The sequence below is a fragment of the Nothoprocta perdicaria genome, unplaced genomic scaffold, assembly GCF_003342845.1.
Source record: "Nothoprocta perdicaria isolate Ctin4 unplaced genomic scaffold, notPer1 scaffold_27, whole genome shotgun sequence".
Lineage (NCBI taxonomy): Eukaryota > Metazoa > Chordata > Aves > Tinamiformes > Tinamidae > Nothoprocta > Nothoprocta perdicaria.
Window position 1 is genome coordinate 393,413 of NW_020455499.1, and position 11,924 is coordinate 405,336.

Here is an 11,924-nt window from a genome sequence, read left to right on the forward strand (position 1 = left end):
TCCTGGTCTTGTTGCAGTTACTGGAGTAGATCTTGACTCTGCTGTCAGCACATAGAACTCAGTAAGACAGCATCTGTTAGCCAGGCATGAATCCCACATGTCCAACATTTGCTAAGATGCGAAATTGTTAGAATTATTTGTAAGCATTGGAGTAAAACATGGGGCAATTTGGGGGTGGCGAGGGAGCAGCAGTATTTAAATAGGAAGCTGCTGATTAAAGAGTAAAAGAGGTGAAATGTCCTGGCCTGAGCTGATCCTGTGCAAACAGACGGGTATTGGTATGGAGGTATAACATCAGCCCTGCTCCTGATGCCTGGAACAACATTCATCTCCAGTGGTATTCCTGGAGTAAAATGTACCCCGTGGAGGTGTAAATACCTACAAGTTGTTTCTTTGATGGATTTATCTAATGATAGATTCAGTATATCACATCTCTTCCCATGCAGATTACTTTTAGGGTGCATTCTGATTTTTAGTGGTGGAAGGAGAAATTCAGCAGTTTCTGTAATGGAGGCCCATACTGGCCACAGGCTTTGCATCTAGTTTAGAAGCTTTTCATCTCTGCAAAGCAAGCAGCTATATCCTAACAACATAATCCCTGTTAAACCTCCTAATTCCTGAGAACTTTTCTGCTTCCTGAAAACTTTTCTAACTCTCCTTTGGTTTCATATGCCAAGGATTGAATTTTTGAGATGGAGATATTAAAATCTGAAAAAAAGTCAATATATTCTGTTTCAGATATAAAAATTAATTAGCCAAAGAAATTCAATTTTTCTACTTGCAAGTTGTACTAAATTAGCTTTCCTGAGGGAAAAAGAAAAGCTCAATTAAAACAAAAGACCTGTGTGGAACAGATTCTGCAAACTACTTAAAGTTCAGTTTTCAGATAAGAGACAAATGAACAGAGATATTCAGGTTTGCATTTAGCAGTGTGCAAAACATAAATAGTCTGCAGACAGTTCTGCATGACTTCTGATATAAAAACTAATAGGATGGAAAATTACTCTGATGTAGAAAAAGATGATATAAAAGTAGATATTAAATAATTAACACAACTTGAAGTTGGGTGACAATTGACAAGTGAAGTATTTGGTATCTACAGCATCAGATTAATATCCATTTATTAACAAGAGTGATTTAGAAACAGCAAAGGCAGCAGAAAGAACTGGCTCCTGTCTCCGTTGCCTTGTTCCTGGGATGCTTTTCTGTTCTTCTCCAATTTGTTTTTTTGGTGCTTTTGATTTTCCTCTAATTGCTTCCAGTGTCGTAGTGCCCAGGTGCCCCCAACACCATTCAGAGACCTTTTGAACCAAATGCTTTATGTTCATCTCATTGAGCTTGGAGCATCTATAAAAGACAGAAGTTTATAATGGCTTGGCCCTTGACTACTTCTGTGAAGGAAAAGGAGTAATTCTTCAAGTCTATATTGGCTTTTTTGCCATCTGAAAGCTACCTTTTTTCAGCACAGGCATCTCAGTTAAGTGCCTAACCCCAGGTGAGCAAAATCAGGCCTTGATTCAAATAGCTTATGAGCTTGTTTGGTGAAGACCAGGTTGCTAAAAGCAGCTGGGAGGATCTCTTGGGAGGTGAGAAGCTGGTGGGAGGTTCTGTGACCGTGAGCTAATGGCCTCCTCTGGCCTCCCTCTGACATTTGTGGGCATTTGTCCACAGCCTGTTTGCAGAAGCTGATTTAAACCTATTGGTGCAGAAAATGTGACTGGGCATGGCTAGACCTGGGAGCCCGGGGATGTGGTGGATGCTGTAGCTCAATCTGTTGCAGATGCTGAAATCTTGAGCTGTGTATTGTGGTAATGCTATTTTTTTTTTTATATATATAGGTAAGAATAGGAGAAATGCTCTGCTGGGAACAGGCCAGTGTCCAACCTGATCTAGTGTTCTGTCTCTGGAAGTGCAATTGGAGATGTTATTTAGGGAGACCACAGAGCTGGCCACTCCAAGGCTCATTTACATGGTTGTAGCTTAACTAGTGATTGTATTTGACCTCCTGTTTGGCTAAGCACCCATGCAGGCAATTATTTTGGTTCATGTAATATGTGGTGATTTATTAGGATGTAGAAATTTGCTTACCCCTATGAGTCCGAGAAAAATGGTGCTGGACTGGGTGGATCGTGCTTAGAGGACCGTGATGGAGCGCTAGTTCTTGGATGTGGTAGATAATACTTCACCAGCAGATGGATAAAAGGAAATCAATAGTGATGAAAGAAAGGATTTCAAATATGGTGTTGGCCTGGAAGGTTGTAACAGTGTGTGGATGAGCAGGAGGCCAGAGTTGGGCCCCAGGAGGCAACCTGTGGTGGGATGAAAGCTGAAAGGGCATCCAAATGAGGACAAAAAGTATGTTCTCAGAGACATCATCTCGCTCTGTTGGTATGTGTGCGTCTCTCAAATAGCTATTACAGCCTCTGTGGTCAAGCTAGTTAGAGGAAATCAGTAATTCTGAGTGTTTTAAGGAGTAAAGCCAACCAGCGTAGGCTTTCATGAACGCCGCCTTCAGCCGAGGCGTGTTCGGAGCCCTCCTGCATTTTGGCATGGCCTTGTCCGAATTAACATTCCCTGGCTGCCACTTCGCAGACACAATATATCTGCAACACGATATTCATCCTTACAGCTGGCAGCTGTGGTGTCAAGTGCTGCAGATAGATGAGGCCATTACCATGATACAAATATTTTCTTTTCCCACATTGGCTCTTTGAAGCAGTCACACACCACTGGGTTTGCAGCAAAAGTCTACATGTTGGGGGCCAAAACTCACGTTTCTCTCCTTTTCTTGTCTATGAGAATTTATACTCTTCCCTTATACTACAAGGGACACTGAGGTTGAGTAGCAGCTTCCTGGTTGACCAACCAAGTGAACAAAGCAACTTCCTAACTTCTAAATAACCGAAGAAATGTGGTGAAAATAAGTATTAACTAGCACTCTATTTTGCATAATACAGCAATTAATATGCATTTCCTCTTAATAATACACCCTGGCAAGAACAAATTGCTCATGAATGAAAACCTCCTCCTAATATTCTTTTATTTACCAAACTCCTGCATTAAGTGGTACTTAAACGTATAAAGATCACAGTGGGAACCAAAGAGAAAAATCTACTGACTTTAAGAAAGCAAGGCATTCAAGTGCGCATGCAAAGAGTGGTGTGGATTTGCTGGCTTGAGTGTTTTTACTGCTGTTGTATTTTTCTAGATCAAATGGACATGGTCAGCCTTGAAAGCATCATATGCAGCTGATTGCTGGGTGTCTTTCTTGCATCAGGACAGCAAACCGATATGGAACTAACCTATTTTCTTGCATTTTGATTGTGCATTTAGGTATTCACAAGGGTTTTGGAGTGTTTGAAAGTACAAATTTGAGGCAAGGAGTGGGGAGAGCATCGGGGACAACATTTTGACGCCTGCCCTAGATAGACCATCTATCTAGGGAGATGCTCTGCCAGATCTGCTGTTCAAGAATAAGAAGGATGGTGATGGTGACCATCGATGGTGACCTTGACTGCCATCACCATGGGATAAGGGCGTGTGTAATCCAGCGGGAAGCAATGAAGCCTCAAGTGACTTGATCCAGCTTTGAAGCTGCCTCTGCTTTGAGCAGGTGGCTGGGCTAGAGGCTGCCAGCGGTCTTGCAGCTGAGATTATTCTACAGGTCTCAGTTTTCTCTGGTCTGTACCAAAATGGGAAATGGCCAGAGTTTCGTTTTATGAGGTCAGAACCTTTTTCCCATGGTTTTTCTTCAGTTCAGATTTATAAAGCTGTATTTTCATATACTTTTCTCATATACTTCACATACTTTTTTTTTTTTTTTTTTTAAGTGCCATTATCTATGACCTTCTCGGAAATCAGACTCATTTTGGCTTAGGCATTTACTATCACCATTTACTTTTAGTAAAAAACCTATTTTTAAAAAATAATTATGTTATGTGGAGTGCCCTATTCCAGCTGCATTGCATTCGATGTTTTGCCGTGCAATTGTACCACTTTACTTGCAAGTTTTATTGTTACCTTTGAAGTTAAAAGATGTGGTTAGGAAGACAAAGAGCTGTTTCCAGACAGATTATTCTTTGGATTTTTAGATAATTTTCTAAGAGCTAGAACTCTACAGGACACTGAATCTTGTTAAAGATTGATTTAGTCTAGGTCATCTCTACTGACTTTCAAAATCTTTGAGACCTTTGGAAATATATGGATTCAAATGAAGCCTGTACAAAGCACATTCAAATTCTAATCGCACTCCATTTCCATCCAAAAGGATTATTCATCTTCTGCACTCCCTCTAGTGTTTAACAGACTATATGACTGAAAAGAGAAAGCAAGTAGAGACTTGTGTTCCCCCAAAGCCAGTGGAAGAATTGCTGTCATCTTTTTTGCCTTCATGTTTCATTTCTGCTGGGTTTTCCTCCCGTGGGATTAGCCAGCCTGTTGGAGTTGGTAGCAGACATTCCTTGTGTGCCCAAATGCATTGGGAGAATTAGGCCAAATTTGGGCTTTACGTATAATTGTTTCACACAATTCACACAATTGTGTTTCACACAAGATAGTCACTAGATAAAGCATTTGCCATCACTTGGTACCTCATAATTAGGCAGACCTATTGGTATTTAAATTAAAACTGTACTTAAGCCTATATTTGTTGCGGTTCCTCGCCGTCGTGTTTAAACAGGTACTGGAAAGAAAGACCTGGTAGAAAGCAACTTGGGTTTTTCAGTTACATAAAACTCTGAAAGGCTTTTACAAATTGCCTCTGTGTGGGAGGCAGCTTGCTGCAAAGCTGTCACTTGAAACTTTTATCAATCAGAAAGTGCAGTTTTTAATTATGCAGATTTTTCAAAGTAAAATAACTTTTTATTACATGAAAATGTATAACAGTTACAGTCAGGTGAGATGGGGAACAATCTGAGATTTTTTTTTAAGAGTTTGCTAGGCTTAATTGAAATAGCTTCAAAAGTCTTGCTCTTATAAAGAAATACAGTATACTTGAAGTATTTGAGCTTTCTTCTTTGTAAAAAGAAAACCTTTTTTTTCCCATATATATTGTACAAGATGTCACTAACTTCTAATTATCTCTTTCTCCAGCAAAAGGCTCCTTCTGAGCACCTCCCTGCACGTCTCTTAGCTGTTAAGATCTCCACTTGCTGCATTTTTGTGGCTTAAATTAAGAATCCTGCATCCTAACACAATGTGATGGTGCAGAATTTTCTGGCTGTCAACACACGGCAGGGGCAGCAAATGCTCTGCTCCTTGCAAAGCGTCTAGTAAATCCTTTTCTTGCGGAGACGGTTTGAAGTTCCCACCAAATAGGTCGAACCGAGTCTGCAGACGCCCTCGTGTTGGCGAGGCAGCCTCGAAACCACTCAGCGGTGCTTTCTGGCCTGGGCTGTTACATGAGATGCCATGATGTCACGTCTCCTCCGTCTTCAGAGAGAAGAAACAATGCGTTGAATTTTATGCTGCTTTAGCAAGATAGACTATGGGAAAGGAATGTGAATTAATCATGACCGCTCCATTTTGCTAATGTATCGCATGGTGGGAGAGAGAGCGGTTCCGTTTGCTCTCTTGCTTTTTTTTGGGGTTGTTTGACTTCATTAAAAGTTGAGTTATACTATTTGTTCTCACTCTAGGAAACATGCCGTGCTAACATGACATGTAGTTATGACTGATGTGTTCTCTAAACTCTTGTCTCCAGTGTTTATTGTGCAACAAAGTTGGCGCCAGAAGCTGTTGAAATTTGATCAAATCATGACTTCTACCAGAGAGAGGCACTCCTGAAATTGCTGCAACGAAATCAATAAGTAGTTTTGCTTCTAATTTCTACTGGCATTTCCCCTGTTTCTCTCTTTTCTCATCTTGGCATCGCCTTGGATGTTTTTTCCTCTGGCAGGGCTATCCTTTTGCTAAGCCATGTGTTCATCCCCCTTGCAATCAGACAGGGATAAGGGCAGGAGCAGAGCTCAGTTTACTCCTTTGCTCTGTTTATTTGATCCCTGCTCCTTCTTGAAATAAATGCACGTTCATGCAGGCAGTACATGAAAGTTGTCTGAGAAAATCCCACCGGCCTCCCCTAACAGGAGGGAGACTCTGAGCCTCATCCCTTCCCTCGCGTGTGGTCTAGCTGCTAATGCAAGTGATGAATGGCAGATCTCGGGTCCTTTCTCGCTGGCCCAGCGCTCGTGCTCAGCTGCAGGAGAGGAGTGTCACAGGTCCTCACCCTCTGACTCTGCAGATCTTTTACTGTCTTTACAAACTTGCATTGGCTCCTTTTTGCCCTTTCTTTCTTTCTTTCTTTTTTTTTTTTTTTTTTTTTCCAGTCTGGAATTAACCTTTTTGGTGGCTTTCCTTCCCCCAGTTGTTTTGTCTTCTCCTCTAGCACTGTTTTAAACCATGTTGTATTCCTGGATTCAGCACCTACAAGGCTGTGACCTCTCCCTCAACTTGAAGAATTGCTTGTCCTGTGGTTTTCAGGCTCTCAGGGCTGCAGCTGCTGCATCTACTGTTTGTAAGTAGGGCACCTTAAAGTCAGCCATCCCAATTTTGGTATTCAAAAACCCACAAAAAACCAAAAACAACCCCCCACACAATAGGACTGTTGTGTATGTTGATGGTGTAGACACTTCTCTCCAAAGAGCTGCTTGGGGCACCAGAGATGAGCCTCTCTCCCTCACTTGTGCTTCAAGACTTTTGGTGCAGAGACATTTCAAGAGAAGCTCTTAAATGGCGTTTTGTTCTCAGGCTGACAGCACCAGTTCTTGACACGGCCTATCTGATCAAAGGGAAAGAGAAGGTCTTCAGTGCAGTTCTGTATCACCCCCAGGCCAAAAAAAAAAAAAAAAAAATCCCAAACCAAAACCCTCTAACACTCTTGTGTAGCACCCTGTACAGAGCTAGCACGTGGAGCTCGTGACCTGCTTGATGATCTACTTTATGAATTAGCATTCATCCTGTGATGTCTTTGGAGCAAGCTCACTGTTGCAGGAAGCAGAGCCAGATCATTTTCTGGATGCCACTTAGTCATTGCTGATCTTCTTCCTCCCTCTCCAATATGCCACTTAACCTTCAAAACAAGACTTGAGGGAGGGATTGGCCTTTGAGTCCTCTCTTGGCCTCCGTGCTCGGGCAAACGTGGACAATTTTCAGTGCTTAAAAACTCCTACCATAAGGCAGATCCTTTATTTACTTGTTGATGAATTATGCCTGGAAATTGCCTCAATTTATTTGTAACTGGTTGAGAATCTTGTAGTTCTTATTTTTCTTCCCGGTAGTACTGCCATGGATGGTTATTCACATCTAGCAAAGCCTCCAAATCTTATTTTCAAAACTAGACTGTGAAGTGGGATTGACAGTTGTTGAAATTTATGGCATTTGTGGATGTAACAGAAAATGTACTCTTTGAAGTAGCATCCCTACTGCATTTGGATTATAGGTTATACACACAGAGCATTTATGACATTTCTGTACTATCCCTAATGAAGACAGAAGGGGAGAATTCAACATTTAAAGATTTGTAATTAAAAGAAGAGCTCTAGAAGTTGGCAAAGCTGCTCTTAAAATTCTGTTCCCTCAGTTAGGAAAATGGGGTGATTTAAAATGCCATTTCAAGATTGACATGAAAATTTGAAGACTATCAGTGACTGTTATGTAAATGGTTCTTGAAAAAATGTCTCTGGATCATTTACTCAGAGGCATATTTAAAGCAGGAAATGACTTATTCATGCATTGTTTCATGAACTCATGCTGTGATTTTTTTTGTTTCTTCAAGCTACTTGAAGAAACTCAAAGAACTGTGAGCACAGAGACCCATGTGATGAATGAGGACAGCAAAGTGAATGTGGAGGTAACATGAAAACAGAAACAAAACCTAGGAATAAAAACTGAGCAAATATGATGATATGACAAGGCAAGCTGAAGGAACTTGCTGAGCAAAGTCCATCTGGACCTTCTGATTGTGAATGCCAGAAATTCTTATAGGAGTTGCACTTGGAAAGCAAGCTGAAATATTCTAACAATCTCGTGCCTTTAGAAGCCCAGAACAGTTTGGTAAGGACATTGTTGCTTGTGGAGTAGATGAAAATGGCTATCAAAATTTTAAGTGGTTTAGTTGTGTGAGAAGGTCATAGCAACTGTATGCAAGTAATCTGAGTGTGCAGAAGCATGGAGGCCTTTTTTTTTTTTTTTTTTTTTAGAGCAATTTGGCTTATTTTACAAGGTTTATTTACACTTTCATCTGCCAGGTCCTTTGCCTAAATATGATGCATGGGATCTATTTAGTTTCTGAATTTCCTAATCTCTTGGACAACCTTAGACAAGTGAATTAACCCTTCATTTGCTTGTTTTCCATCTGTCAGAAGCAAACACTGTTCACCCCATTGCAGAAGGGCTTTGGGTAGGACCAACCTACTCGCATCTGTGAGCTGGTCCTGTTCAGTGACAGGAAAGATGAATACCACAGACCCTTTCCCATAAAAATATTGCTGGCCCAATAATGTATGTGAGATTTGATTAATCCTTTCTAGAAACCTTTTTAAAATGTCTGTATTGTTTCAGATTTAATTAATCTCCACCTAGTTCTGCAGTTTCCCAAGACCATTCTGTTTGTACTGACCATTAGCTAATAAGCCCACAACATTGCTGGTGCACTGAAGGGCTTTGTATGCTCTCTACCTTGGATAACCATGGTCTCGTCTCCTCTTTAACCTTTAATTAACACGTTTAAAAGATCCATGGAGAGCATCAAGCCATCTTGAAAAGTGTGCCTCTGCAAAAGGTTTAACAAAAGAAGTCCTGTTTAATGAATGCCTCCCAATGACACTATGTGCATCAAGAACATGCTGGTCTGTGCCTTTCTGTCAGGGGCAGCAAAGTCCTGTGGCAGGTTTTCAACTGGACTCCTATTCTACCCATATCACAGTTGAAGCCCTGAAGTTAGCATGGAATTTTCTTTAAGCTCAGCTTCATTTCCAAGTTTACAAAAACAGACACCCTCTCTAATGTTATGTCTGGACTTAGTTTTGTGTAGATTTATGGAGGTTAGCTCACTGTAGTGTTGATAATGCTGGTCCTCAAGAACAGACAAACTTTACGGATTCATACGTTTGAAACAGAGATGCTTTATTCAGACAGCCGTTTAGCCTGTAAATGCTATTCTGATATTCTCAGGTTTATGTCAAGTAATGAAACTTATTGCTGTCTTAGTTTAGAGAAAAATAGCATTTATAAATTTAATGTAGAACTTGTAACTTGCATTTCCATTTGGACTTCTAGAGTCTACCTACATTTTGGAAGGTGAGATGGAGAAACCTTGGCCTTTGGTTTACCAGTATTGATGGCTTTTAACTGATGAACTGGAGTCAGGCAGACCTGCTGTGGCCTTGCAAGGAGAAATACGAGTTAGAGCTCCTTGGCAGCATGCCTCACTAATCTGTTGTCTCTGGGCTTGAAGGTCCAGAGGTAAGGATCAGGGGTTGAGGACATGAGAAAGAAGCACTGCAGTGTCAGAGATCAGGTTTCTCTTATTTATCCTTGCCCAGTGTACAGGAAAAACCACCTTTGACCTGAAAACTCCTCCTATGTAATGATTGATTGTGCTACATTGGGATGAGCACTTGTTCTTCATAAAGCATAACTCAAAGGCTGAATTCTACTCCTGTAGAAGTCCCTGTTTGCTTAGTGCTCCTTCATGGGACCCTTTGCCCAAGTGTCCTTGAAGTAATTCTGTAGTTTTTGTCATCTCTCAGAGCTGTCTTCAGTGATTTCTGCACCAAAAAAAGGCATGCTGAGCCTCCACGGTTAGTTTTAAACAAAGATTTAGTCAATGCAGATACTATGATTGGATTTTATGGTATTCTGTACATAAGCCAAAAGGAGTAATCTTGTGTTCAAAAAGTCAGTTTGTGGCAGCGGGAAGAACTTAGTCATATAACCTCTGAGTTCCAGGAGACAGAAAGGCAGTCAAGAAAATGGTTCTCAAAGAAAAAAAGCTTACATCAAGGCATTGTGGTTAAAGTTTAAGTCCTGTTTTTATAATAGAGAAAAAAAAATGTCTAACTCAAACAGCGAGGAGAGTACATTTATAAATCCAAATAATAAATCAAGAGAAAAGCATGTGTTTGGGCAAGGAAGTTTCTTCTGTCTCTCTTGAACTATATTTCTTACCCTTTCAAGTTATGAAATAAGAACGTCAAGACACTAAAGCCAAAATTCTTCCCTTGACAGTGCAGGGCAATTAATCACACAATTCATCGCCATGTGATCTACACATGTTGAAGACAGATAAATCAACTGTTTAATAAGAATGATTAGTTTAGCCACATGAAAGGACTCGGGGTGGCTGTCATGCGGGTGCTGGGGTGACCAGCCCAGAAGGAGAACTTGCATGGAGCTGTGCCAGCATCGGTGGAAGCAAAGAAAATATTCTTGCAAAATATTCTTGCATCTTGCTCTCCTGGGCTTTTTTTTTTTTTTTTTTTGCCTTTTTTTGCCTTTTTTATTTTTTTTTTCATGTTAACTGTGCATTTGCCTTTATTCATGGCATGGAGGAAGCTATTAATTGAAAAAGCAGAATTAAGCCTATTCACCGTCGCTATTTTGCTCCTCTGCGCTTGGCCCCTTAAAACAGTGGTGCTATAAAATTGTTATATAAAATAAGCAATATATTTATATAAAATATGGAATATAACCACCTCATTTTTTTTTCTGTGACTCTTTTATCTACGCATGAAAGTTTTTGTATTCCTCTGTCCTTACAACCACTGGCTTTTCTTTGGTGCTTTCTTCCTGTGTTGCCTGTGTGCAAATATTTTGCTAGGGCTGAGATTTGTGCTGGAGAAAGCTGCTGGCCTGGCCTCTGCATTGGCCTCCAAGCTGTGAAAGACAAAATTGAGCTTACAAACTCTATAGAATTAAATTTCACCTTGAAGCAAGGGATTTATCTTCATATTTTATTGGTCTCTATCAATGTGCAATTGTTTGTTCTTGTTTGTTGTTCAGAAACTGAAGATATGCAAGTGCATGGGTATATAAACACGGTTGATACTGGTACATAGTTTAATGAATAACTGGTGCTATATTTTTTGGTGCTGCCGCTGCTCTGAGCAGTGCTGTTTTTATGCACAACATGAGCCAGATCCCTTATCTTCAAGTTTTTGCGTTCTGCAGCCCCAGTCTTGCAGATCTTCTGGGATTAGAGCCCACAGCACAGGTGCTCAGAAGTCTTGTCAATATTTAAGTATTCAAAGCGACTTATGTACAATAACTTAAAAGATAAGTACCTGTTTTGAGATCTCCTTTCCAAAACGCTTTAGTAGATGTCCTACAGACTTTTGCTCCCAAAGGAAGCTGAGTTTGTTTAATCAATGGTCCAAGAGCTGTAGGAACTTCTAGGTGTTGAAAAATAGGATATTATTTGACCCCTTGGAGTGGCCTGTGGAGCATTTTGTCTTCGTACTAACTCATTTTCCGTCAGTATATCCTGTCTGTCTGTCTGTCTGACGGGGATTGGCTTCTAAGCTTGTTGCTATGCAAGGACAATCACTCATCAAGTTACAGGATGCATTTGTAGGGAAAGTCAAGGTGGGATCTGTGCTCTGGGAAGGATGCAGCAGCATTGCATATTGGATGGCAGCGGGACCAGCCGTTCTCCTGGCTGGTGCTGGGAGACTCCCACACCTCCCTTTGAGATTTGTTTAATGAAGAGAAGTTTTTCATCTTAGCGGTGCAGTTCTCAGCACCATCCAGGGAGGCTACCAAACTTAGTAAGTATTTCTGGCTACTTGTAAAACAACCTGTGTAGGAATGTTTCTTCATGAAACAGAGGATTGAGGCAACTCCTCCCATCTTATCTCTTTTTATTTCCCATTGTATCCTCAACTCTCTTTTCCTGTGAACATATGAATGAAAAACTGACTGGTTATGAA